The 27,820-nt window shown below is 48.1% G+C and overlaps 1 long non-coding RNA gene across 1 annotated transcript; it reads right to left on the bottom strand.

Moving 5' to 3' along the window:
- Window positions 1-1,324: 1,324 nt before the first annotated feature.
- On the bottom strand, window positions 1,325-26,205 carry LOC149335771 (uncharacterized). The gene is made up of 3 exons (XR_016284539.1): window positions 25,927-26,205; window positions 3,089-3,197; window positions 1,325-1,983 (listed from the first exon to the last, which is right to left on the bottom strand). It is a non-coding gene; the product is annotated as an uncharacterized LOC149335771 (long non-coding RNA).
- Window positions 26,206-27,820: the final 1,615 nt, after the last annotated feature.

Genomic DNA, 27,820 nt, shown 5'->3' with positions numbered 1-27,820 from the left:
CGCAATCACAAAGAGAACAAGGAAGAGGAAAGCCTCAGGGTGCTTGCCAGCGTTTCGGCAAGAAGACTTCGTATGGCCCAGGTGAACAGAAGCCCCCTTCCCCTTCCTTGTTCACTTTGTGTCTTTTGTAGATCAAATTGAATAATCTTCTTGACTCGTTTGCTGGGGGTGTGTAAAGCTTGCTCAATCCTACTCGCCCAGGGAGCTGGTTCTGGCGCAAGATGAGAGCCAAGTTTGTCTCGCTCTCAGAGCAGTTGAGTGCTTTGGGTTATTGGAGTTTAACGTGCCAAAGCGACTCAGGCTATGAGGGACGCCGTAGTGAAGGGCTCCGGAAATTTCGACCACCTGGGGTTCTTTAATGTGCACTGACATATCACGGAAGAGAAGAGTGGGGAAGAATATTTTGGTTTTGAATGTATGGGTAGTGATAAAGATGGGGAGGTTGCTGCCGAGATAATCTGCTAAGACACCCTGTGGCTTAACCAAGACGTGCGGGCTTGCATATGTAAGCAAGGTCACCGAGGGCCCGCATGTAACACGTGCCGATTCTTGCGGGTGTGTTTAGGTTTGTGTCGGTGTACTGTTGATAACTGGTAAGGTTTAAGGAGTGAGGATGGCTGTGTGATGTGTGGGTGCTGTCACCGAATAACATTTAAATGGGTTATGACTGCGTTTTTCAGACTCATTTTGTTCGCTATGACTCTCGGAACAACTGGGAATGAGGTCATTTGGTGCAACGAGTAATTTGTAATTGAATTTTTAAAACTTGTGCTGTGCCGTGTGGTAGTCAGGTAAGACTAACGCGCTCGCGATTCATGACGCCGTGAACCAACGCTCACGTGCTTTCTCTCAACTGAACGAGTGAACTGCGCACTCCTCGTAACGAGCGTAGGGGAGTGGGTGGCTCGCTGTTCGGGATAGGAGTGCTGAGGGTAAAGGGGGGGGGGGGGGAGTGACGGCAGGGGGACAAAGGCAACAGAGGTCCGTGTCCTTCCCTTTTCTGTCTACTGCCGATCTCGGCGGCTTAACTGTAATGTGTCAAGGTGATTTTGCATCGGTTTTCCACCAGACGGCGGCGCTGTCGGGGGAGGGGCTTAGAGTCAACTTCAAATTGCAATTTTTAGCTAAAATGCCCACGTAGAGCCCTGCTTCTTTTTTTAAGTATGCATAACAACGGTCGTGGCTAGAACGCCACGATTTGTTGGGAGATCATAAATGACCCCTTTAATGTACAGGTTGCTTGTTCCTGCGTAACTGCGTTTGATGTGGAATTCTTCTGTCTGAATGTATTGTTCGACTCCTTGGTGAGTGGTATATGGTGTACGTGACGGTGGAGATGAGCCTGTTGGTTGTGAATGGCCTCTTGGGGGGGGTTACGCTTTCTGGACGACGTATACCTTCGTGCGTGTCCTACTGACATGCACTGACGGATGACTATGTGAGCAGCCTATCCGTCAAGCTCACCAAGACAGCACAGGCATAACTGTGTGTGCCCACCCTCCGCCATTCCTAGAAAAGCTTTTCCCGCCAAAAAAATAAAACGGTTGAAAGTAATCACTCGTTCTGTTTGTCGTCTCTCTGCTTCAGGCCTTCCTGTCAAGGTTATCGCTTCACTTCAAGAATCACACACAAGCATGATTGCTCTCTCAGTATACCAAAAACAGGTTTCCTTGTGATACTTCATAAATATCACGGCTGCAACACCGCTGTCGCTGTATGCATGAGGAGCACATACTATAGACATATAAAAAAACTGCGCTTTCCGCAGTCCTGTTGCTACTCGCCCCACTGTCAGAGTTTGTGCTTCGTCTACAGACCATTCAGTAAACTGTGCTGCATTCTTGCGCGGCCTGAAATGAATGATGTGCTCACCGTGTGCTTGTCTTCGGTGAGCTCTGCCATCCGAAGCTGCACTTGGAGCTACGTGGAGAACACGTCCAGCACCTCCAGGCATCCAACGCCGCGCTCGTAAACAGTCGTGTCCTGCGCAAATTCGTTACGGGGGCTTCAAACAGCAGCCCTGATGTCACACTTTTCCAGAGCACGTGGTTAGCGCGGTGCGAGCAACGGCGAGCCCCTACTGCAGCTGCGTCGGCGCGTCTTTCCAGTAATGCAAGTTTGGATAGCTTCGTGGCTTGTATACTATAAGTAGCACTTGAGAGAAAACGCTCGTTCTGTCGTCGTCTCTCTGCCCCAGGTAGTTTTGTGAAAATTAGTCATTCCATTGCAAAAATCACACTGAAGAGCTTGATTGGTCCATCATTAATACACCAAAAATGGTTGCCTTGTGAAAGTTCATAAACATATGGTTACAACACAAGTGTGACAGTACGGGGAGCGCATACTAAACGCATCCAAGAAAAGATGTCAGGGTTTTAACTTGGTTAAACCTACTAGTGCGAAAGCTCTAGTTTTTGCCTATACCAAGTATTCTTTGGTCCCAATAGGCTAAGGTCAAATTTCGGGTGTGGCCCGGGTCATACTTTGGTAATGCCTCAATTCAAATTTGGAGGTCGCCATCGTGTTTGGCTTGGTCAATTATGGTTGGACATAGATTTTGGTGCAAAGTTGAGTGAAACCGTGGGCAGGGTGTGTGCCTCATGTAGGGCATTTTTGGTCAAAGAGAAATACGCTCTGTTTAGCGTTTGACCTTTCGCCACACCCGTGCGCAGTGCGCATTTGTAAGGAGGGGTACATAAGGCGCGCTTCCCCATAGAACAGGCGCAGACACTCGCCATAGAAGGAGAAGAAAAAGCAACAGTCGGACGGCGCAGAAACACCCTGGCCAATCCCCCGCCATGGGTATGTGCCATTAAGCCTGAGGACATCGTCATCATCATCAACACCGATCCAGAAGTGGTAGCTTGGGAGTTGGCTGAAAAGCAGCGAGAGCTTTTCGCTTTGAGATATCCAGGCTTAACCTTAGCTAAGCCACAGCCAAAATTTTTAGTCGGTGTTTCGCACTAAAATTTCACTCTACGCTGTCCTGCTTTTAGTCGTCCGACTGTACGTGCTCGTGCTTCGTCTACAGACCGTATAGCTGTGGGTGCGGCATTCTCGCGCGGGCTGAAATGAGTGAGCTGCTCACCGTGTGCCTGTCCTCGGCGACGGTGAGCTCTGTGCCGTCCGAAGCCGCACTTGGAGAACGCGTCCAGCACCTTCAGCCATCCAACGCCGCTTTTGCGTACAGTCGTGACCTGCGCAAGTTCATTAGGGGGGCTTGACACAGCAGCCTCTTGGCAGCCATGACGTCACACTTTTCACAGCACGCGGTTAGCCCGGTGTCACCTACGGCGCGCCCCTGCTGCAGCTGCATCGATGCGTCCTTCAAGTAGCGGAAGCACGGATAGCACAGTCACCTGGTGTACTATATGGTAGCTGGCCACTTCAATCTGCTGCATTGCAATATGTAGTTTTGTGACCGGCGAAACAGGACGCAGGGGGTATTTGCTCGGATAAAAATTGTTGCAAAAGTTAATTAGAGTGTGCCTCCACCGTGTAACACATCGTGTGTGGCGCTGACGAGCTGTGATACCCTTTCGAAAGGATAGCAATCTCTAGAGGGCATGGGTCAGTGCGGCACAGCTATCTCGATCGACATAAGACACTTTCCGAAAACGACTTTCTTTGCTCGTACCATTTCGTTAACGTCGGCTGCAGGACAAGTCTCACACTGTTGAGGGCCCTCGGAAAACATCATTGAAACGAGAGCACTTCAAACCTGATGCTGGGCCTTCCAATTTCTCAAGAATATTCGACTAGTTGTACGCTTCGGAAGAACAGATGAAAAGAAGTGCATGCTATTTCATCCATTAGTTGGGCACAAGCGAAAGCCCCGTGAACCAGCGTTGATTCCTCTCCCGCAGGGGACACTGCAGTGGCCGATCATTTATCATTGGACACGTCTCGGAATCCTCTCAATGTCCATCACACTTGGCTGGCAGCCTACTTCCTTGATAGGAAATGGTTTGCATACCATGCTAATGAAACTAAATAGGACGACCACTGGTCAGATGACTTCGCAACTCTTTGGCCACCGTGCACGATCACATATGTTCCATTCGCTAAATACGCAACATACCCCGGCTAAATATACATGTATGCTGTGAGGGCCTACTTTTGCGACAGTTTTGCGTTGGATGCAGTGCTTTAAATGCCCACAACGTGCTTTCGACGATTGACGCCTCTCGCGGCGATTGTTTTTAGCAGGATCACCACCTCGAAAAAGCGTTGGCGTATTCTGCTCGAGCTGAGAAAGGTAAATCTCAAATTGTTCTCCGTGTAAGCATGCCATGTGCAAATTCTATTTATTTTAAGCTGGAAGACAGGTTTGGAAGCGGCACCCGGCTTATTTCTCCTGGGCTGGCGGGGTTTGTAATCGCCTCTATGCAGGTGGCGGGAATGAATCGCCATTCGATGTTGCAAGCGTTCTTGAAAGGAAAAAAAAAATCCCAAGTCACAAAATCACAAATCAATCTAGCGCTTGCGGGTCGATGGTCATGTCATTATGTATTGAAAAAAAAAAACAACAGATAGCCCTAGAAAAAATTACTGGCTGTGCTCCAGGAAGAAGGGTGGCAAAGCGCTGAGGGGAAGTCGTGTTAGTTAACTCCTGCGATGCTTGCTCAAAACGAGGCTCAACAAGCGTTGAAAATCAGTGACGGCGTCAAGGGTACGCGACGGGCAGCGGCAAAAACAGTCACGCAGGCACCATGCCTACGTAAAAATTAATTCTCCGCTCCTCCCCTGTAAAAAATTTTCTGCCCGCGTTCCCAGTTAAGTATTATTAAGGAGAATATTTTTTACCTATTTGAGGACTTAAAAGCGTCGCAGTCCTGCTATCACGGAAATAGTTAGATAACGTGATCACATCAACGGAGCAGGACGCTGCTGATTGGTTTATGATTTGGTTTTATGGGGTTCAACGTCCCAAAGCGACTCAGGCTATGGGGGATGCCGTAGTGAAGGGCTCCGGAAATTGCGACCACCTGGGGTTCTTTAGCGTGCACTGACATCGCACAGCACACAGGCCTCTAGAATTTCGCCTCCATCGAAATTCAGCCGCCGCGGCCGGGATCGAACCCGCGTCATTCGGGCCAGCAGCTGAGCGCCGTAACCACTGAGCCACCGCGGTGGGGCAGGACGCTGCTGAGTACGCTCAGCATTTTGTGTGCAGTAAAATTTGTTCAGAGTGCTTACATTATACTGGTACTATAATTTGGAGAACACTACTGAGTACGCGCTGTATTTGCTCTGCATAGTAATATTTGTTCATTGTGTCTAGAATACATTGCCACTATAATTTGGCTAAGATGTGTTGCCATAAAGGCTGCGACAGCAGTTCCAAGAATGTGGAGCTCTCGATCTAGAGTCGGCATATTCACTCTACGCAGGAGTACACTGGCTTCAGGACCCCTACCCCGCCTGCTGCCTGGATCCCGGACAACACGACTGCTCACTATGATCCTCAGTGGAACATGGTTGACGAAGAGAAAGTGGAAAACCTGCTGGAGCATCTGGCGTTGCTGGTCTGAAAGCCCTCGTGGCTGGACGGTTCCGGAGGCTATTCCCTACATCGCGGAAATTCCAAGCTGCACAGGATGCGTCGAAGAATTCACTGCACAGCTAACTGACAGGGAAGGTTTGTTTATGTTTACTGAGGACTACCTAACAAATGTCATGGGTATGAGCTTAGGGATGGCTCTCAAGGTATGCAATGTGGTGAGGTCACTGATAGAAAACCCGGCATAGGTTTCGCGACTAGTTTAACATCATCTGCATGAAGACATGACCACCGACCTTATGGAGCAGGACATCAGCAATACTTCATGTGTGACCCATGGAGACTGGGATGCAGCAGGACATCAGCATGCCTTCATGTCTAATCTCGGAGATTGGAGGGCTACAAAATTCTCACCATTTGCACTGTGTCAGCGTTGCGCCTTGAGTGAATGTGTCTCATGCAGCGTGTCAGCTCTCGCTCCACCATTTTTGCCAAAATGAACAGGTTTGTTTTGCATTTGTCTCCTTTCTGGCACTGCTCGTCGATATTGGCTAGAATACCCATTCCCAGAGGAACTGGAACTCAGTCACCAGCTGCCATATCTGATAACGAAGCAGTGTTGGGAATAACGCAGGGTTACTGGCAATGGGTGCTTGGTACTAGGTCGCTGGATACTGGGAGGTAAGTGCAGCATTTATGAAACATCGAGGTCTGTGCTCATTAATGAGACAGTATATTAATTACTGACTGAAACACGTGTCATGAGATTATATTCGAAAAAAAGTACCATGATGTAAGAGTGGAGCAGTGCCATATCGGAGGAAACAAAAATATATAATTTTAATTTGACATTGAAAAACGCCTAAGAGCGATGAAGCCTTTCCATTATTGGTGTACCCACCACGTGACCGTATCTCCGAGATGTGCACTGTTTGGAGCGGTAACCACGGTCTTCTAGAACGTCAGTGTCCACACGACGGACCGGAGCACGGGAGAAAAGGTCACGTGAGTGATGTGCCGAGTGCGACAACACACCGAGGGAAGGAAAATTCTAGGAACTGCTGTCCTCTTCGCTCATCTCGCGCTGCCCTCTATTCGCGAGCAAACTCAGCGTAAGGGGGCACTGTGATGTCTGGCGGCTCACAACAACATGACAGCCTGTTTAAAAGGGGTGTGAACGTGGACGTGATCATCGTCATCATAAATATATTGCTACACTGAGCAAGATGATGTATTTGCAAAGGTCCGTACGTGGTCTGTGGATGTGTCCATGCATATAACTGGTCGCTTTGAAAATGTATTGCTGTTCCTGGCTTGCGATGAAATTCGCGCTGGTTTGTGGAAAGCGGTCACGTTTTTGACGGTGAGCGCTTAATTCTGACGTGCTCTAGAATTCCCATGGGCACTGAAGCCGAAGTTGTGACATTATTTGCGGGACAGATCCGCATATGAGATAGCGGTCTGACTGAGAGATGCATTTACGGAGTCAACAGTAGAGTAACCAAGGTGTTCCAGCTGTGTCCCCAAGAGATGGAAGTACGTCAGGACGGTGTTCATTCATTCCCACAGATAAGGACCTCGGTGATTTTGCCATCAATGAGCATGAAAGCCAAGGCGCCGCGCTCGCCAGATGTTCTTTCACTTTTCGCGCTCTCTTATGTGCCGCGTTGTTGCCGCTAAATTTTTCGTTGCAATTAGCAGTAGAAAAAATTCTTCGAGTCAAATGCTAATTATGCTCTCAGTAGCGAATATGAAGCTGCCTTTGGCGAAAAGGACAGCAAATAATTCAGGGGCACTTTGACTGTCTAAAGCATAGTGTCGAACCGGAACCGAACCTGAACCCGAAACAGTAACAGAACCCGAATTTTCACCCGAAACCGTAGCTGAACCGAACCCAAAGCCTTGCCATTACTTGTGTACCCACCACGTGATCGTATCTCCATGAAGGTGGGTCCAGACGTGCGGGCCGAATCGCGGATGGTACGCGCGCGTCAGCGCGGTTATCGTGACACGTGCATCCGGGAGTCGGTCTGAACGTCGGGCATTCACACGAACGCAGCGGACAATCCGCGCATACTCTCGCCCACAGCGGGCTTGCGCTGTTAGCGTGGCTTCGAAAACTCAGCTGCCGAGAGTTTAAACATGAACGCCGAACGAAAACGTCGTCTCGCCGCACTGGTTGTCGCCTTTAAAGCGTCTGAGGGCGAGAAGGAAGCTTTCGCGTCTAAAACGGTTATGTTGGACAAAGTCAAGGTTGGAAAAACAGTGTTTGGCCATGCAGGACCTGCTGTACGAGGACCTACTTGAATGCGACCCGGAGAGTACAAACGCTTGCTGCGGCTTAGTCCAGAGCAGTTTTACCAGATACTGGCTCACAGAGCTCCTTCTCTCCATATTCACTCAAATAAGCAGAAACAACAAAGCTAAGCGGGTATTTACGCACACGCTCAAATACACAGTACGACGCAGTGAGAGAAATACGAAAAGGAGGACACACAACGCTGCACTCGAGCTGCAAATGCGGCGAAAAGCGCGCCAAAACGAAAGGCGCCAGCACGGAGCAAAGCCGACTTCATTCAGGATAGCTAGCCAGACGAGCGCACCTAGAAGCAAAAACAATCCCGGTCCGCCGACAAGCCCTCGGACTGAAAAAGGCTCTGGCCTTTTTCATTCGGTCCGCGGTCCGGGCCCAGAAAAGTGCACGCCGCCGGCTCAAGGTCGCTCAGAGCAGGGACGTTCACGTTACGTGGCACGCGGACAGCGCTGACGCGCCCGGACCATCCGCGATCCGGTCCGCTCGTGTGCGGATGCTGCGGCTGCAGAGGGAGTTGGAACTGGTCCAGAACGTCAGGGCGATGCAGGAGCAATACGTCTACGCCGATCCCGGAGCTTCGAATGCGGAGCGAGTGGAAAGGATTGTCCGACAGAGCCACCCCACGTTTGCTCTATTTGCGGAAGAAGTCACTGCGGCGACTTGAACGAGCTAGCTGTGGCAGCGCGTCGGGTAGAAGCCGAAATCTCGGCAGCCTGCGCCGCCGCTCTACGTGCTCTATCACACCAAAAGAGTCCTAGATTTTTCGTGCAGGACTAACGCATTTAAAAATTCCTTTCCTTGCGCACTATTTGCGATTGGAATTGTTATCCGCCGATACGGTCAACTGTACAACGGTTTCGTGATTCCTCTGCGCCCTTGTGCCTCCCCCCATCAAAATGCATTCATGTTGTAAACAGTATCTTGTGTCTTTGTTCTGATTTATCATTCAACGTCCTGTATCTAATTGTTTGCTGTTTCTGAATTTGTTGATTTGTATTGTCCACTCCTGCCTAAGTCCTGTATCTTAGGCCTGTAAAATAAGTAAAAAAATTTTTACCAGCACTTCTGACAGATACTCTCGGCTTGTATGCTGACACGCGAGTTTACGGCTACTTTTTCGGTTTGTCAAGCAAGAGAAGCGGTATTTTCCGTAAAATAATATTTATATTGCATTTGAACGACATTTCCGAGATAACTCATTAGCAGTGTTTATACTCGGGTAAGATTTTTGAATGCCTTGGTAGCGTTACCATCATCGTGGCTTTTGTGAAATTAAGTGATTTAACTAAGTGATCTAACAGTCCTTGAATTTACGGTGCCTCACCATAATTGAAATGTGCTGTAAATGCGAAGCAAAAAAAAAAAAAAAGACATGCGTGTAGCCTTTGGCAAATTTACAAATATGTGTAATTCTTTAGGTGCTTGGCTCAAATAGTACTTTGCACCTTTCTTTACAGAAGTCTTTTTGCAGCAATGCTGTCAGCTGCTTACTGCTGCATTTCACACCATCCGGTCATGTGGTGATATTGGTGTTTTTTGAGACTGAGATCTTCTAGAAGGGATTGTATATATTTGAGGTGTTTGGCAAGTGGTGGCCCCAAATAAATGTGTACAGTTAATAAATCTCACAGAAGGGTCCAGGGATCTAGAAGCAGCTGCAGTTAGTGAAAAAAATGGTTCTAGGAAAAAGCTAAAATACTAATTGACCAAGATGATTGGCCCACAATCAAAGAAACTGCTTGGATTTAACGTGGTGTTAGAGTGAAGGCCTTATGATGGTCAAGGCATTTCCAATTGTTTCCCATGCTTGGCCTTCCTTAGAATGGCCAATGGTTGGCCTGTCACCACATCTAAACACAAACTTTGATTGGTGTCCAGCATTTCGCCAGTTATGGAAGCGTTGGCCACTGATGATTTGCCCTGCTGAAAAAAGTTGTACGATGCAATAAGCTCATAGTGTTCGTCACACAAATATCATAGAATTATCATACAAATCATAGAAAATTATCATACAAATGTCATACATTTCTGTAAAGTCGTGCAATCACCAAAAAGATGTCACAGAATATTATACGAATTGTGTAATATTTTATGAGGAAGCCTCTATGAGGTTATTGCATCATAGATTTTTTTCAGCAGGGTGAAACCGCAGTTTCCAGCGCGGTGCACACAGCTACCGTTGCAACATTCCGAGCTGCTTTTCTTCTCTTTTGTCGATTTTCTGACGGGGATCCTGTCTGAGGCAAAGTGTTCGAAGGACTGAAGGGGCAATAAATGAAACGTGCTTTGTCTTGCTGCAACCTATACTTTCATTTCAGTGTCAGAGTTAGGTTTGGGGTTTGGAATAACGGAATAAAGTTTTTTCTTTACAAATTAGGACTTTTTCAAATGTTTATAGTTTCCCTCTTTGCGCGCAATCTGACGGTCCATTCTTTTTGGTATGCAAGCCCTCGAGCAGCTGCTGGAAGACCCTATGAACCCAGCAACGGAAGAAGCAACAGTGCCTGCATTCGTGTAATAGTGTTTCCCTCTTGGCATGTGCACAAATAAATAGAAGTATGCGCTGCATATTGTCGTTGTCTTGATTAGTATACCAAAGCATTTCCCGCTGCCCAAGGCTGCAGGGCAGTAATACGTCAACTGTAAGTATTCAAGTTCCACTATTTCCCGATTCAGACAGTACAGCTGTAACGGAGGGTGCTTTGTTAAGCACGCATAGCTCGTAGTGACGCTTTGTACTTTCAGTTACTCTTTGTAGCAGGCAACGTCTTTTTCTGCGAGAATGTCTCCGAACCTAGCACCACACTGACACCTGATGATGAAATAAAACTCATTGGTTAATAGACTGCAAACAACAGAAATTGAAAAATGAGAAAAGAACTTCCTACTGCTGGCTGGAGACTGAGAAAGAAACTTCAGTAGCGTTTGTAATTTACTAAGACGACCATGTTCAGGAAATTAATAGAAGATGCCATTCATAGAATTCCTCATCAACGCATGTTGCGCTTACCAATAACAGAGCTCCTGTTGCGCATAAAACGTAGCATATTTTGCATTACGTCCGTGGACATCAGCTGGCTAGTTTCTGACTCCGTGCACTAGTATACGTTGTTTGTGCTTTCTACGTGACGTAGGGTGGCTATTTATATTCCTTTCCGTCGCGATTTGAACATCCACGGTTGTTCTCTGTGCGAACGGAGCGACCAACGAATGCCACGACGCCAATGCCGGAACTTGCTTTCAATTTCCCAATACAAGTTTTAGCGCTCGGTAAGTCCTTTTAATGCGTTATGCTCGCTTCAGCAGTTTTGGTCCAGCACGTCTACGTTGACGCACCTGTAGGGCATCTAGGGTTTTTTTTTTCCAGAAACCCATAGCGCCAAAGGCATTACAGTGGGGCTACAGGAAACAAAAAAAAAAGAGTGCAGCTTCACAAGAGTGACAAGAAAGCATTATTTCATGTAACCCACAACACATCTTGAACGCACCTCTGCCATACAAGTTTCTATGCTTTCTGTAACATTGAAAGCGATCTGACTATACTTAATCAGCAACTTCACTACCTAACCATTATCCCGTGACCAGATTAACGGACGGCCTAACCATATCAAAGAATGCACCAATTTCATAAACCTTTTTTTTTAATGCATCGGAAATTAATTTTGAGAAAAGAAATCACCGCTTCATTATGCTGACTTTCACATGACCGGTGCGACCTGGCTTTTATTACCGTGGTACACGTATTTCTTGCCGTTTATGAAGCATCGTGCGTGAGATTGACTTCTTCGACACTGATTTTCGCGAAACTCCCTACACTTTATTTTCCTTGCGTACCCCTTCCCAAAAATCCTCTTAAATGCTAACTTTGCTTTCTTTTTGTTAATTAGCAATCCTTAAAATCTGCTTTTCAGCGTAGGAAGCGAAAATATTAATCGAAGGACGATCTCTGCAAGATCTGGACTTATCCAACCTACGAGCACTTTCATTTTTACCGATTCAACACACGTTTGATTTACACGTATAACTGCGACAGATATAACGAACGCTCGGCTATTAAGGCGAAAGCCTTTAATGCCCCATACTGTTGTTAGCAGACGCGTCGGCAGCCGTGTCGACAGACGCGTCGGCAGGAATGTCGACAGACGCGTCGGCAGATTCGTCCGCCTTTCGGCGTCACTGCTTAATAGGCTCAAGGTTCCAGCATTAATAAAGGCGCATCTAGTGAATGCATGGGCTTTATAAATAAAATAAAAGGAGTAAAGTCAAGGAAAGGAAAATAAAAACTAAAAATAAGATGTGAAAATAAAAATAAAAAACAAGATATGAAAAATAAAAAAGTAAATAAAAACAAACAGTGGCCAGGAAACGCTTTCGCCTTGCAGCACTTTAGTGAGCCATAGTGCCCCCTGATTTTTTCTGCATAATGCACTGAGCTAGAAGTGTTTGCCTAGTGCATCTGCTTGGTGCCGAAATGTACCGCCAGCAGTGATAACAAGAGGTAATGTACGTGCACTATGCCCTCGAAGTGCTTTTAGTGTACAGTACACTTTATGCGTATCTGCGTAAGAATTTACACAGGAGAGAAACGACTGCTAACTTTCCCGCTTGGATACATCGAGTACGCTTGCATTTGCTTTAGCTCGCTTAAAGTTCAAGTTGCCAACCGTAGAATTATAGCGAAACTTTTACAACGAATTATTTTCGTTCTCACGAGCTCTTCTGCAGTGTGCATCCTGCCCTGCTCTACGTTTCCTTTGTATTTCAACTGGTGTCTTTGAGATGGATTTCTGTGCAGCGCCTATAATACGCAGTGCGACCAAGAATTGAAATTCATCTATACCTAGTTATGAAATTGATGAAGATGACAATGGAGCATCTTTCGATCAGCAATCCGTTCTTTAAACTTACTAGGATTATTTACCTTCGGGTTTATATTTTATGTGCATTTTAGAGATATGGGAAAGAAGTCACTTCTATAGAGATTATCTACAACAGCCCTCACAGTAGCTGCCAATAGCAAGGTCTATCGCAGCGCGTTAGCTGTGTGCTGCATTAAAGCATGTTGGTTCTCTTCTATAGAATATGCATGACCCAGATAACAATATGAATTTTTCGACTAGCGCAACTCGAGAATCGGTTCTAACACCTCCCCACAATGGGTGGTGTGCGTGAATATCGCCGACCAACAGGAACGGCTCCGGAAGCTGGTAAATGAGTTTTTCAAGTTAGTCAATGGAAAGTTGATGATGTGGTGGTATGTATAGGCAACATACGGTTATTACTCTACTACATGTTAGTGCTCGTATTGCCACTGCCTCTAAATCTGAGAGGCAATTGAATTCTGAAAAACAACAGCAACGACACCTGATGAGGAGGTACTTCCTTGCCAGTCCTTCCGGTACACTACATATTTCTCCAGAAAGTTTCGTTGAGTTTACCGTAGGCAAACTATGTTTGGTTGATACTGCGCGAGTATTTCGATGCCAACCAGCTTCTTTGTAGCCCTCGGCAGTTCCAGTGCATAATGCTTTCGACAGCCATAGTTGTAAGCGAGGACGCGAAAACTAGCCGGAGTTATTCACATATAGCCGCATTTATTATCCTGCTAAATTGACAGATGTCTTCGGTTTGAGACGGTCTTGGAAAATCCGCCTCTATTTGGGGGACTCCTTCAGCGTCTCCGACGCTGAGAAGCCTGGTATTACCTCCACTGGAGACGCGGAAGCAGATGTGGATTCGTCAAGAGGGAGACACTCTCTCTCGCGTGCCTGTATTTTCTCAGAGCTCTGTGAAAAGTTGACCTCTGGGACAGGGAATGTTGGCGATGGTGTATTGCGTGCCCAGACGGCGCCCGCCTCTGCACGCTGCGTCAGCGTAGGATCTTCCGGAGAGAAGCTAGAGCTTCGTCCGGGCTTCAGAAAACGTTCTTTTCTGTAACCTTTATCTGGATTACTTTTTTTTTCTCTTTCTGGAACGCCTGACGTGTTCGTGAATGCGCAGCGTGTGTCCTGTGACAGTTGGGACATTCTGCTTGACCGGCACTGCAGTTATCAGTCAGGCGCTCATGGGCACCGCTCTTCGCATTGATGAGATTTCCACGGCATGTTTTGGATCCGTGTCCGTACTCTTCGTAGTTGAAAAATCTTCTCGGGTTTGGGATATAGGGACAGATTTTACAGTGGATGATTCCGATTTCACAGTATCTGGTAGACGTTCAAATGTTAAGGCGATATCGGACGCCTCTTCCTCGTTTCGCCTCATAGTGATGCGGCGAAGGGCAATCGCACCTTGAAGCATTTCAGGAGATCAGACCGCATTCTGATATACCACCTTGTACAGTGTTCAGATTCCGTTTGAGGGGTCACCAGAAGGGGAGCAAACTGCTTTTGCTTGAGAGGATGTCAGAGTGATCTTCCTGCGAAACTTCAACCAGAAGGTCATCGGATGAAAGTGTTTTTGCTTTGTAATTTTTTCCTATCATTCTCTCAAGTGTTCTAGCAATAACAAAAACAGACACTGCAGGAACTTTGTCGTTATCTACTAGGGAGTGAGAATAACCGCATTTACAATGATTGCACCGGTATTGATAAAAACACTTATCTAAAGCAGCCGTATTACATTTCGGAGAGACTAGACAACACGAAAAAGATGAAGAGTTATCAATGCCGCATTAATGTATTTAAGTATTCGTTTTTCCTACCCCAATTCTGGACTGGAATAAGCTTCCGATTGATGTGGTTTGTTCACCTGGTTTCCAAAGTGCTGTTGAAATGATAACCTGATGTATTTCTTCCAGGTCTCATGCGTTTACCAGCGCTTTGCCGATGTGTTACCATTCATACTACTTGTGAACTCCTTTAGTCTTCTCTTAGTATGCTGTGTTATCCTTGCTGACATGTTTCCCAATATCTTCTGTGCATGTGTTATTGTATGTAGTAATATCCCCCCATAATGCCTCATGGGCGCTGTAGGTACTTGCAATAAATAATTAAAAAATATCAGGAAACGAGGAAAGTAGTCACAGTGCGGTCGATTTCTAGTGGAGCCTTCTACGGTGCAGTTGCTTTTCAGGAATTCATCAGGCTTTTTGGAGGAAGAGGAACTCATGCGATATAGGTATGCTGACGGTTCCTGAAATGTCGCCTGTGTTGCCCATTCTTATTTACAGAAAGGTCCCGGAGCCCCTGACTCGTAAACAGACGGGGAGCCCGTCGGCCGGAACTTGACCATGGCTCCAAACGCCGCCGTTCATGGTTTCTAACGTTCACCTTAAAAACTATCGCCACGGTGCGGATGACAGCTTCCGTATAAGGGGGCTAAGGGTCCGTGGTGGCACCAAGCACCATCACCTTGAGACTCAAGGTGGCGTTGCGGTGATGGGAGCGAGATGCTAAAGCCCCGTGCACGTTAAAGAACAACAAACAAACAAAATAATGTATGAATGAGGCGAGATGAACAACTAGATGGGAACTTTAACTCGTAAAAGCGATTGGAAGCGGCAGCATAAAATACCGAGGAAGTAATTTGTGAGGGTAATGAAACAGAACGAAGTTACTCAAATTTAACTTGATTATGACCAAATGTTTCGGAGAATCCCCCAAGGTGGAGTACATTTGTAATAAGGAAGTAATTACTCATTGAGGTCCAAGCTTGCCGTTCTGGTTAGCTCAATTGGTAGAGCGACTGCTCCGGTGTAGCGGTGGTCCTGGGTTCGTACCCCGGACCAGGACGAATTTTTCTTTAACTACGAAGTTTCTGAGAAAGCTGTATAGCTTTCCTTTGTAGCCGTACGGCTGCGCTCGGGTGGACGTCAATGAGTAATTACTCCCTTATTAACTTGATTATGTTAGCTTATGTCGATTATATAAGCTGGATGATTGTCCTCTGCCGTTGGCGCATCTTCCTGACTGCCTTCAGGCTCGCCTAGCTCATTTCTGTCTCAAAACCTGCTTTGTACGAACTATTCAAAGCTATCCTCAACTTCCGATTGGGAAGATATAGATTTGGGCACCTCTGTTTTTTTCCACATCCATGCCGGTATCCCGAATTGGGTCTAAAAATTACAACGAGAAAGCCAAAGGAATGTTCAACACTCTAGCAAGGGAACAGCGGTTTGAAATTGGTGGCGAGGTGCTGGAAGTAGTAAGGGAATACGTCTACTTAGGGCAGGTAGTAACCACAGATCGGGATCGTGAGAGGGAAATAACTAGAAGAATATGAATGGGACAGAGCGCATATGGCAGGTTCTCTGTGGTCATGAATGGCAGTTTACAAATATCCCTCAAAAGAAAAGTATACAACACTTGTATCTTACCGGCACTCACCTACGGGGTAGAAACGCGGAGGCTAGCGAAAAGGGTTCAGTTCAAGTTAATGACAACGCAGTGAGCTACGGAAATAATAATTATAGTGTAACGTTAAGAGCCCGGAAGTGGGCAGAGAGGGTGAGGGGATAAATGCGGGTTAATAACATCCTAGTCGAAATCGAGAGGAAGAAATGGGCTTGGGCAGGGCATGTTACGCAAATGGAAGATAATCGCTGGTCCTTAAAGGTAACGGAGCGGATTCTAAGAGACGGCAAGCGTAGCAGTGGACGCAATAAGTTAGGTGGGCGGATCAGATAAATAAGTTAGCGGGGATTCGGTGGCCGCAGCTGGAAAAGGACAGGGTTAACTATAGAGACATAGCAGAGGCATTTGTCCTGAAGTGGGCGTAGTCAGGCTGATGATGATGATGATGCCGGTAGCACGCCTGAACGATATTCTTTCTCGTGACGTCTCACTTATCTAACTCGGCCACTCTGAAGACCCAGTACTTTCTCCTCTGCCTGCACTGCCCCGGAGATCATAGAGCCAACGATCCATAAAAACCATAAGCAGACTGAATGAATCTATATACAACGCATCAAAATGCGCAACCAGCACCAGACTCCACTTTATTGCAGCACACCCAGCAACGCAACGCCACCCGATTACCATCTAGAATAGCCATCGCAAACAGCGAAGACGCCGCAGTCTCAGAAGCACAGGACAAGCAGCCTAACGCACCACTGTCGTAGCCAATGGCATCGGCAAATGCTGCTGACATCCTGCAACGATGTGCATCGAGTAAAGGCCCTGTGCGCAGCCTAGCATCTAGAAAAACTGACGCAGCTACGCCGACTGGTAAGCCAAGCACTCCTTCTTCGATGTTACAACCACACACTACTACTACCATTTACGCAGCTCCACAATATCAACAACATATCCAACACATACCGTCAATGCTAGAATCTGATATGAACAAAACAGAGATCCCGTCAACGTGCTTTGAATAGACTGAACAGACTTCACCGCCTGACTGACACTGCAAAGAAACTTGACTCAGCCAACGAACGCAACGAAACACGCCAGAGCATGCTTGAACGCCTTCTCCCAAATGAAAACTTTAGCTGCGAAAACATGGCGTACATTTCTCAGTCGCAAAAGAGGCAAGGAGAACACCTAGGAAACACGAAACATTTTCCGCACAAGCTCATACCGCTATAATGCTGGCACGCAGGACGTATTTCTCATACCACAAAGCACGCTTCTGCAGCCAAAGACAGCACAGACACAGGCACTTTTCGCAACAGACATAAAAAAGACCCTCGATAATGTTACACATGATCTCATACTCAAGTCCGTTCAAGACACACGATGCGGCCCCAACATGTACAATTACATACGCAGTTTTCTCAAAGGTAGGGTAGCCCTTTTCAAGGCAGCGCCGTCTCTCTCTCCTCCCCAGTCAACATTACCCGTGGACCACCTCAAGGATCCATTATATCTCCAACCCTCATTAATATTGCCACGTATCATTGTAGTGTTTGTTCGTTCTCAAGGCTGCAGGAAAGGGCTGTTATCATTTTTGTTCGTGACGCGAGAAGCGACCGGACTTATCTCGATTGTTCACAGCCATGAACAGCTGCATCTACGTGTTTCTAGATTACTCTAGATGATCTCGACCTGTTATCTCAAAGTTTCCTTGCCGGCTTTAAATTGAACGATGCCGCGAGCAGCGGGCTTTCGTAGATCGACGATTGACGAGCACGCTTGTTGCTTACGCCGCCACCGAGTGATTCAGTTCTTTTGCGGGCGCAAGTCAGCCCAAATAAAGAGCTTCGTTTGCAAGTATTTCTGGTGTCTTCCTGACCGCTGGACGGCCGTCACTACAACGTGACATCTGGTGGAGGTGCTGGGTGGCCTTTCATGTTCCGGACACCCCCTACAAGCCGTGACGCCAGCCCTCTGAGTCATCAACCGCAGGACCTGAGTCCAGTCCACCGCGCTAGCCGACGCCTGCAAGGGGACGCACCAGAGTTCGGGAATCTGCCGGACCCTACCCGGAAGCGAAAGCCAGCAGCAACGTCCACCATGAGCTTGCCCCAGACGACGACTCCAATCATTCTGCAGCAGCCCCGGGTGCCACCAACCTTCGACGCTTCGCCTGGCGCCGACCCCGAAGAATGGCTGGAGCAGTTCGACCGAGTGGCCGTCTTTAACAACTGGGACGATGCCATGAAATTTAGGTACGTCTTCTTTGCCCTGGAGGGACCAGCAAGAGTCTGGTTTGAGAATGAGGAAGCCAGCCTCGCGAATTGGGCAACCTTCAAAGAGCAGCTTCTCAAGACTTTCACAAACGTCGTGAGAAAGGAGAGAGCCCAGCAGCTGCTACAGTCTCGCATACAACACCCAAACGAGACCGTTGCAGTGTACACTGAGGAGATGAAGCGTCTCTTCCGGCGTGCCGACTCGAACATGAAGGAAGAAGAAAAGGTCAAGCTGCTTATGCGAGGAGTTAAAGAACAACTATTTGCCGGCCTCGTACGGAACCCACCGAAAACCGTGGCGGAATTCATAGAAGAGGCCTCCACGATGGAAAAAACACTTGACGCCCGAGCCCGCCAGTATGAGCCCCAGCAGCGCGTTTTTTCAGCAAACTGCCTGGACGCCGCTAACAACGATAACCTGCGGGAGGTTATACGCCAAGTAGTACGAGAAGAGCTCCGACGATTGCTGCCAAATGGAACGCAGCCGCAGGTTTCACCACTTAGTGACGTAATCCGGGACGAAGTTCAACAGGCCCTGGGTGTGACGCCGACACCCACGCAGCCTCTGCAGCCCCCAGCCATGACTTACGCCGCAGCTGTGCGCCGTCCTGCACCTCGACGACGGGACCCAAGCCCCTATCGCCCTCAGCCAGCTGCGTTGGACCGCCGCCCACTCGCCCCAACCCGCCCGTCCTACGAGCGACGAGGAAGCCCGAAGACTTGCGCGGCTTCGCATTCAAGACCGACGCCCGACGCTACAATCTGCGCCGACGAGACACGCATTACAAGCCAGGTGATCGGGTTTGGATATGGACGCCAGTTAGCCGCCGTGGATTGAGCGAAAAGTTGCTGCGACGCTACTTTGGCCCGTACAGGGTTCTCCGTTGGATTGGTGACCTCGACTATGAAGTCATCCCCGACGCCACGACAGCATCTCAGCGACGCCGCCCACGCCCGGAAGTCGTACATGTCGTACGCCTGAAGCCATATTATGAACGCTAAAGCACTCGAAGTTTCATTTTCCGTGTTTATTTTCATTTTAAAGCATCGAGACGATGCTTCTTTGGAAGGGGGGTAATGCCACGTATCATTGTAGTGTTCGTTCGTTCTCAAGGCTGCAGGAAAGGGCTGTTATCATTTTTGTTCGTGACGCGAGAAGCGACCGGACTTATCTCGATTGTTCACAGCCATGAACAGCTGCATCTACGTGTTTCTAGATTATTCTAGATGATCTCGACCTGTTATCTCGAAGTTTCCTTGCCGGCTTTAAATTGAACGATGCCGCGAGCAGCGGGCTTTCGTAGATCGACGATTGACGAGCACGCTTGTTGCTTACGCCGCCACCGAGTGATTCAGTTCTTTTGCGGGCGCAAGTCAGCCCAAATAAAGAGCTTCGTTTGCAAGTATTTCTGGTGTCTTCCTGACCGCTGGACGGCCGTCACTACAACGTGACAATATATGCCTGAGAGCTCTATCCACGATCTGAAACCGTCATCCCACATTCTACGCCGTTACCTTGTGGAACGAATCCGGATGTCCAGGGGACGTTGAAACGACCCTCCAGGAAAGCATACACACCATAGTGGATCACTTCCACGTAACCGGATTCAAACCGTCAGCAGAATAGTCGGAATTCCTCCTGATGAATCGAATGCAATACCAAAACAAAACCACCGCCCTGTTACAACTCACCCTACTCGGCAGACAGGTACCAAAGGTGACAGCGTGTAGAATACTCGGACTCCTAATACACGATTACGACAATACAAACTGCAACCTTGTACAATTTCAAAAAAATTTTCCTATTCGTACCGCACAGTGCGTGAGCCACATGACTGAAGGAGCACGAAACATTAACAACAACGGTTTATGGGGTTTGAGGTCCCAAAGCGACTAAGGCTATCAGAGACGCCGTAGTGGAGGGCTCCGGAAATTTCGACCACCTGGGGTCACGGAAAACAAACCATACGGTGCGGTTGATGCAGCGCCCAAACGCACTTCTTCGAACTACTTCTTATGAAACGATACTCGAGCAATGAACTTCACAGGATGCGAACGCAAGACAGTTGAAGCCAGGGCTACTGCGCTGCGAACGGAAATTCAGTGACCGCGAGTGGCATCATGCCTATGCAGCTCCAGGCTAATGACTGGTTATCAGGAAGTGAAAGCCGCGGTCATTGTCTCACGCCTCGATGGACACCTCAACCACGCCGTAGGGGAAGGTGGGAGTGAAAAAAGTAAATTAGCTGTGGTTTAACTACTGCTCAACCTAGTCAGAGAGTGAAAGCTCTAGTGTATCGTGTAACTAGAAGCTGCTTGGCGTCAGTAACGCTGAGAACGTTCCGGACAACTACCAGCACGGGAGCTCGTCGAAGAGGCTGCGTCTTCGTTCCCTTCCACGTCAGCGCCGTCTGCGGCGAGATCAGTCCCGGTAGGCACCTTTTCAACGCGCAGAGTGACGTTATGCTAGGTCACGTGACTTGCACTCTGTTATAGGGTATATGACGTCATCCATTCACCCATTGTTATTCTTACATTTTGCTAAATTTTTCAAAGTCAAGCAGAAGGTCACATCGTGTTTAGCACTTGTAGTTATCCACTGCTATAGAAACATATCAACTCATTAATTGTTGCAATTAAATTGTATAATTAATGTTAATTAGGCAAAACTTCATCTTTACAATGATGCATTACATGTGGACATTGTTTACTCCAATGTATTGTCATTACTATACTATGACGTCATCATGGTCAACCACAGTAACTAGTACACGCCTAGATGCAATAAGACTAGCGATCCTGCGGCGCTACTCCGCGGCCAAGCGCGGAGCTCGGCGCTGCGACCACCTGTTTCCAGACGCATATCCGTTGTCTAGGCACGCCGTTGCTAACCGCCTGCTACTCCTCTCGAGGCTCCGGCGCCGTTAAGCTTTTGTTATAAAAGACTGCCGAGATCTCACACACCTTATCCGACGGATCCTTAGCAAAAAAGTGTACGATGCCATAGCGTAGTGTGTTAGGCTTTCCACTCTGAGCAGTTTGACACGTTTAAACGCAGGGCAGTCTCCCATGCCTCTCAGGTGGGTGTGGGGGAAGGTGAGGATTCTGAGCACATGGCCACACCATGTCAAAGCTATCGTATATCTCCCCACAGTGCGGGCAGCGCCCATCTATGTACGGATCAAAGTGTTTGGCGATGGCAGAACAGAGAAGAGTTCCTGTCTGCACTGCAGGTGCCGTGGAGTTCGCTCCTCCGCTTTGCTCAGCCCCTTGGCAGGTGTTGGGTAGAGACGGTGGCTGTCGCAGTAATGAATTAAGATTTCGCGGGACCGCAGGAGCGGTTTATGAGCTACTCAGCCAGGAGAGCTAGAATGAGGAGCCCGGTGTGTGATCGCTCGGGCGGCCGCATCAGCGGCCTCAATGCCTCGTAGACCCTGGTGGCCAGGAGCCCAGATTACATTTGAACGAGTTGGATCGGCGAGAGCCCGTCTTACAATTTGGGAGGCAAGAGGTGATATTTCCACTGCAAGGTAGCGTTCACAGGCCCGGCGAATGTCTGTGCTAACCGTTCTCGATTTTGGATCGGTGGCAGCGAGAGCTATTGCTATTTCCTCCGCTCGCGTTGAATTCGGGGCCCTAAACGATAGGCCATCGACATTCACTCCCCGGGGGACTACGACAGCCGTGCAGAATCCCGCGGCCGACGGCCCTGTGATGTCTGCGTAGTAGACGCCCTGTTTAGATCCATATTGCCTCTCAAGCGTGCGAACCCGAGCTTGTAGTCTGCCTTTATGTGAAGTCATGTCCATGTTACGCGGGAGCGGAGCGACACAGAGCATATGGCGCCACAGCATCGGCCTCTTTTGATGACGTCGACAATGCTGTCTCATGCCTTTAGTGCCAACTTCAATGTACACACTGTCGAGGCACAAGTGGATACTGTCCTCATTAGGGTCCACGGTAACGTGAAAGTTATCACCCTTAACATTAACCGCTAAGTCGGAATCGCGTAAAGGCCACGGCCACGAGATGCGAGGTGATGAACGCGTCCCTGTTAGCGAGGTAATGGACGTTAAATTTTTCCTTTCCGTTCTTTTGAAAAACAAAAAAGTGTATGAAAGTAGACGAGCCATGTGAATGAGCCCGGAATGCAAAAATGAGAAGGTAATGAAATAGCGCTCCGATGATCTGTGCTGCAGCGGCTACGTGGATGTTCACGGCCGCTAGAAATCATTACAGCGCCGGGCAGCATCGCCCTGGCCACTGTGTTCACTCGCGCAAAGCGCCGTAGCGCGGCGGCCGCAATACATGGACGCAGCGGGCAAAGCGAACGCCGCACTAGGTGTTCACCAGTGTTGTAGGCGTTACCGAAAAAAGTAACTAAATGCGTTACTCGTTACACTAACAAAAAAAGAACGCGTTACCGCCCTACGTTACCTACAAAAAAAGGTAACGCATTTCCGTTACCGTTACCGAAAAAAGGATCGCACGTTACTTTGTCGTTACTCCATGGCCATAAATTTTAATCAGTGGTTCCTCGCTGTAAGAACTCAAGATAACAATTTTATAAAGCTCATACTTCATATAATTCCAACTTCACAAAAAAAAACATAGCTGAACTGAACAAATTTACAGTAATTCTGGTGTGCTTCTGCTTACGAAATTACGCGGAAATTGTGTAGCAACAACGAAATGCTTAAATGTCATAGTTCAGAAAAATATATTTGCGCACATAAACAATTTTTTTTTACTTGAACCTGCATAATTATTGCAAAAATGCTGAGTGTTTGCGTAAAGGTGTTCAAGGTCAGCTTCGCTCGCAAAACTTAGCCGCAGTTGCAGATAGAAACAAATGGTTGACTGCAATCCCCTTTTCTGTGCTGTATCATTGTACTCTTTCTATGGCTCTCTTGGGGCCAACTTGAAGTGAACTGGCGACATTCATGAGTTTGCTCACAAGAGGGAACTGCTTCCACCAAGAATGCGAGAGTGTCGCCTGGGAACGATACATTTTGGTTGAAAAACAAGCTTACGCAGAAACTCACTTAAAGATTTCTCCAAATGGTTCATTGGTGGCTTGGCATGCGTCCACTCTTTAGAGAGTTGTGTGTGTGGGTCGTTTGGGGGTGAATACAAGTGGGTGACTGCGTGTTCGTGCTTTCTTTTTTTAGTTGAGTGCGTCGTCAAGGGCAGGTGTTTTCTGGCATGCATGCGAGCCGCAACAAGGGTCGTCGAGAGCACCGGTAGATTTTGTTTATTTGCACCATCATTTTCGGCGTTTTTTTTTTTGAAAAAGAGGCGGAGGGGAACAATTGAAACAAAAAGTAACTAGTAACGTGACACGTCACGTTACCGAAAAATGTTAACGTAAGTACGTTGCCCGTTACAGGTCCGAAATGGCAACGAGTACGTTACTAAGTTACCAAAAAAAGTAACGCGTTGCCGGTAACGCCGTTACTTGTAACGCGTTACCGACAACACTGGTGTTCACTGGTTACCGCTGACCACCCGAGGGCGAGCGGCACCGATTTCTCGCCCTCTATCCTCGGCGCAAGCGAGCGGCAGTATCCGCCGGAGCTGCTTGTGGCCCATTCAGAGCGGCCTGAAACATCCTTAAGTCCGTTCACTTGGACTGCATACGACCCGCATACCTTACGGCACGGTTCGGGTGTCCACCGAGATGTGAGAAAAGCACTGCGCCATTTCCTTTCCCGAAAAGCGAACCAACCAAGCGCATGCCACTGCATGGTCGGGACGCCGAATGCACGCGCCGAACACAATGTTGTACACAGTCCGAAGATGATTGCTCGAGGCCTAATCTAAAGTACTCTAACGCGGTTCAATATCGCAGGAAGACTGACCAATACGCGGGAGCTTAGCTAGACGCTGGACCATCACCCCACGGTCCGCACTATCCTGCAGCGCCATTTTTACTGAAGAGCTTAAGTGAACATGAAAGCAGAAAAAATTTGGTGCAGTTTGGCCTAAACGACAGCGAACCCTCATGTTTCGTTATACTGTACAGCCGACGCCGATGAATATCCAGCAGGAAAGGTGCGCTTCTAAGCCGAGTAGTGGACCCCCTGGCATTCCAGGAAAACCAGAAATTCGGGTAGACGAAGGCGAGATTCCTCCTTGCCCAAGAAAGATTTGGATTGCACGAGCGATCCATACTGCGTGGCAAGGAAGCAAACCCGTTGGGGTGTGCATTTTTGACAAAGGCTCTACACTTTCGCGAACAGTCCCGAAAAAAGCGTAATCACCTGTGAAGAACTGCGATACCTTCCCAGCCTCCTGGTTTCTTCTGGCGGGTGCATGAAAGGCGTGGCAGAATGGCAACGCAAAGGCCGCACGTTGGCAGCGATGAATAGGAATGCCGAGGGTGAAGATAAACGCCACTAAGCTTCTCTGTAATCTTATGATTCCCAACAGCGTTGGCAGTCCATCGCATCTACGATAACATGCATGAATGCAGTTCTGCTTTTTGAGGCGACCGAACTCAAAAGGAATAAAAAAAAATTACGAGTCCAAAAATCTTTTCTAACGCGACGATTCAATGCCACCTTGCGCGACATAGGATACGGTCATGTGTGCAATCGCCAAACTCTTGGAAATTTCACGACAAGGACTTAACTGGGACAACGTCGCGAAGGCTCTCTGCGTGCGCATACTAATTATTGGATGATAATTGCGATGCGTGCTCAGTGGCGTGCACTTAGAATGAAACATCAGATTTAGGCAGGTAGTCAGCAGTAACATCAGTACGCTCAAGTCTCGGCGAAACAAAGACCTTGCTTCTCAACATATGCGCGCTATTGCGAGCGATATGCAAGAGTGAGTAACAGAACGCATGCAGATGCGACTCAAGCGAGCGCCGGTGGTTGAACTTAAAATTGAAGGCTTCTTCGATGTGGATGAAAATGGCTTTCGAAAACACAATCTTTTCTCCCTCAGTACCGGATAACAAAATGACTTCTTCACACAGTTAAAGCTTGTTTCACATGCATGCAAGCGAAAACGCTTGCGATTTCTGTCCCCGAAGCAGAAAAACGTGTTTCGAGCGGCCGCGACAGCTACAGGGGCCAATGTGACGATGTTCCGAGAAGTACGAAAGTTTTCGCGGCGTCGCGCCACTCATTCGCTTGAAACATCCTTAACCTTCCCGGTGTTAACACCGGCAAGAACAGTGCTTCTAAATTGAAAACCTGCAGTACTCGCTGAGTGAAGAACTACGGCGCTTACTTCCATCCGTGCTTTCTAGAAGAGGCGAGCCGTGATCGCGTCAAGGCCTGAGTTTCACTTCTACATCGGCCACAGCCACGCGACCACCCTCAGCGGTATATGACTGTATCTGTCACTTTCTTTCACCAGTGCTTCTGCGATTTGGGCAACAAATCTCACGGAGTAAATATAGGTCGTTACGGGTTCTTCGCGTGAGAACTAAAAGCACTTTCTACGCTAATAAAATTCTCGATTGTTGCAAGACTCGCGTATTCAGCAATGCCAATTACAGAACTGACCAGATGCCATCGCACTTACCACTCTTGCTGCTGAGGTTGAAGCTTTGGGGAAGGCTTAGTTCACGCAAACCGATCGTGTTCACACATTGAAGATATCACGCCAACAACACCGCACTTCGAAGACAAGCCGGCACTGGCACGTTGGCAAGAGTTCTTTCTTCCGCCGCAGAACAGAATATCCACCGTGAATGGCGACGGTCAGGCGAACAGCTCACACGAACACGACGTTGTCAGGCGCCGGTGGTAGCTGGAGCTTCAGAATTTTTCAAGCCATAACTTGACAGAAGTGACAAACAGGGGCTGGGGTCACATTACGACGAGATGCATAAAGGGCGCATTAGTCCAATAATTAATGCCAGTTTCGAACTACGTCACAAGTAATTAACGAAATGACATCCGAACACCGCTGTAACGGCGAACCGCCGCCTTGTCTCGGCCAGGTAGGCTTAGGCCTAGTCTCGCTAATTCTCGTCCGCCGGGCGGGAACAAGCGGGAGGCCTGATAGCAGAGTTGATAGCGCGTGCTGCAGCTGAGGCCGCAGCGACTCTTTTGTTTTCGTGTTTTTTAGTTTTAAGACTGCACTGTTTTATCTCGGTTTGAAGCTCACGTTCAGTCGCGCTCGACTGCTTTGCTTTTTAGCAGACGGGAGCATACCAGTGCCACGTAACCTTTCCGTCGCGATTGGAAAGACGGCAACAGAGCATGCTTGGCTGTCGCCGAAACTGCTAGTCCGCTTGACTGGGGATTCCGTAGCGTTACCATACTATCACGAGAACAGTTGCAGGAAGGTTGAAAAATATCCATTTCGACCTTTGGCAGACCTCTAGCGGTCGAACTACTATTTTCTAGAATGAAGATCACTTTCCTTAAACAGGGCAACGAAGGTTAGGGGCCAGCTATGCGCATATATTTTTCCGCTCTTCTTGCGGAAATGAATTGCGGCAGAGCATTTGAATATGTTAACCCCCCCCCCCCAAAAAAAAAAAAAAGAGAAAGAACATTACTGCCAGAAGCACCAAACCTTGAGTAAAGCGTGTGTAGACACGTGCGTGGAGGCCGCACTTTTTTTTTCGGGATTTTGACGGGGTGCTGTTCTTGCAAGAAAGCGTAATTTTTCTACTCCTTTTTAGCGATTACAGTGTAGGCGAGATTATGCATGTGTATACTGTTTGTGCGGCCACCCTTGTTTTAAAACGATTCAGCGTGGGTCTGGGGGACCCTTTACGGAGAGAGCCCATTGAAATTATGGATTATGTTTGACGTCCAGCCAGAACAGCTTCCAATAAATTTACCAGACTGGTAGATCCCTTTATTGCCGAAGGTCGCGTCACCTCAAGTTGTTCTCACTTAGAATTAAAGCGAAGGCATATGCGTATAGTGGTGGGATTTGTCGTTGGACCATAATCACGGTTTGGCTGACGGTTCGAATCGGTGCTTCGCTCGTGGGACCCACGGCCGTAGGTGAGAGGAGGCTCTCATCTGGCCCTGTTTTCCGCTCGCTGATGAAGGAACTCAGGAAATATGGCATCTTCATCATATTATGAAGAGTGCGTTGTTTGTTGCTCCATGCGGAATGTGCTTGACGAGGAAAATCATACACAATGTCAGCGCTGTATGCCTGCTTTCTTTCAGTTGCCCGGGTGCCATTTTGGGGGGAACAGCATTTACACGCACGGCCCAAACGCGGCTGTATACCGTATTCTGCGCAATAGTCACGAAGCTGTAAACTTATAATCATCGTCTCTTGTTATCGGCGCTGTTCTGCATGCAGAGGCGACAATACTGCGTGTGCACTCTGAGCGCCCGCTTTCCACAACGTTCGTTGGGCAGATAGGTCCTGTATTCGCAAATATCTCATTAGCGTGAATTACGCGCCTCAAGATTCTAAGTAAGCAGCCTCCAAATGCAAAAAC

This window comes from Amblyomma mixtum, chromosome 7 (genome assembly GCF_055824585.1).
Source record: "Amblyomma mixtum isolate Tamu chromosome 7, ASM5582458v1, whole genome shotgun sequence".
NCBI lineage: Eukaryota > Metazoa > Arthropoda > Arachnida > Ixodida > Ixodidae > Amblyomma > Amblyomma mixtum.
This window is presented reverse-complemented; position numbering and strand designations above follow the sequence as displayed.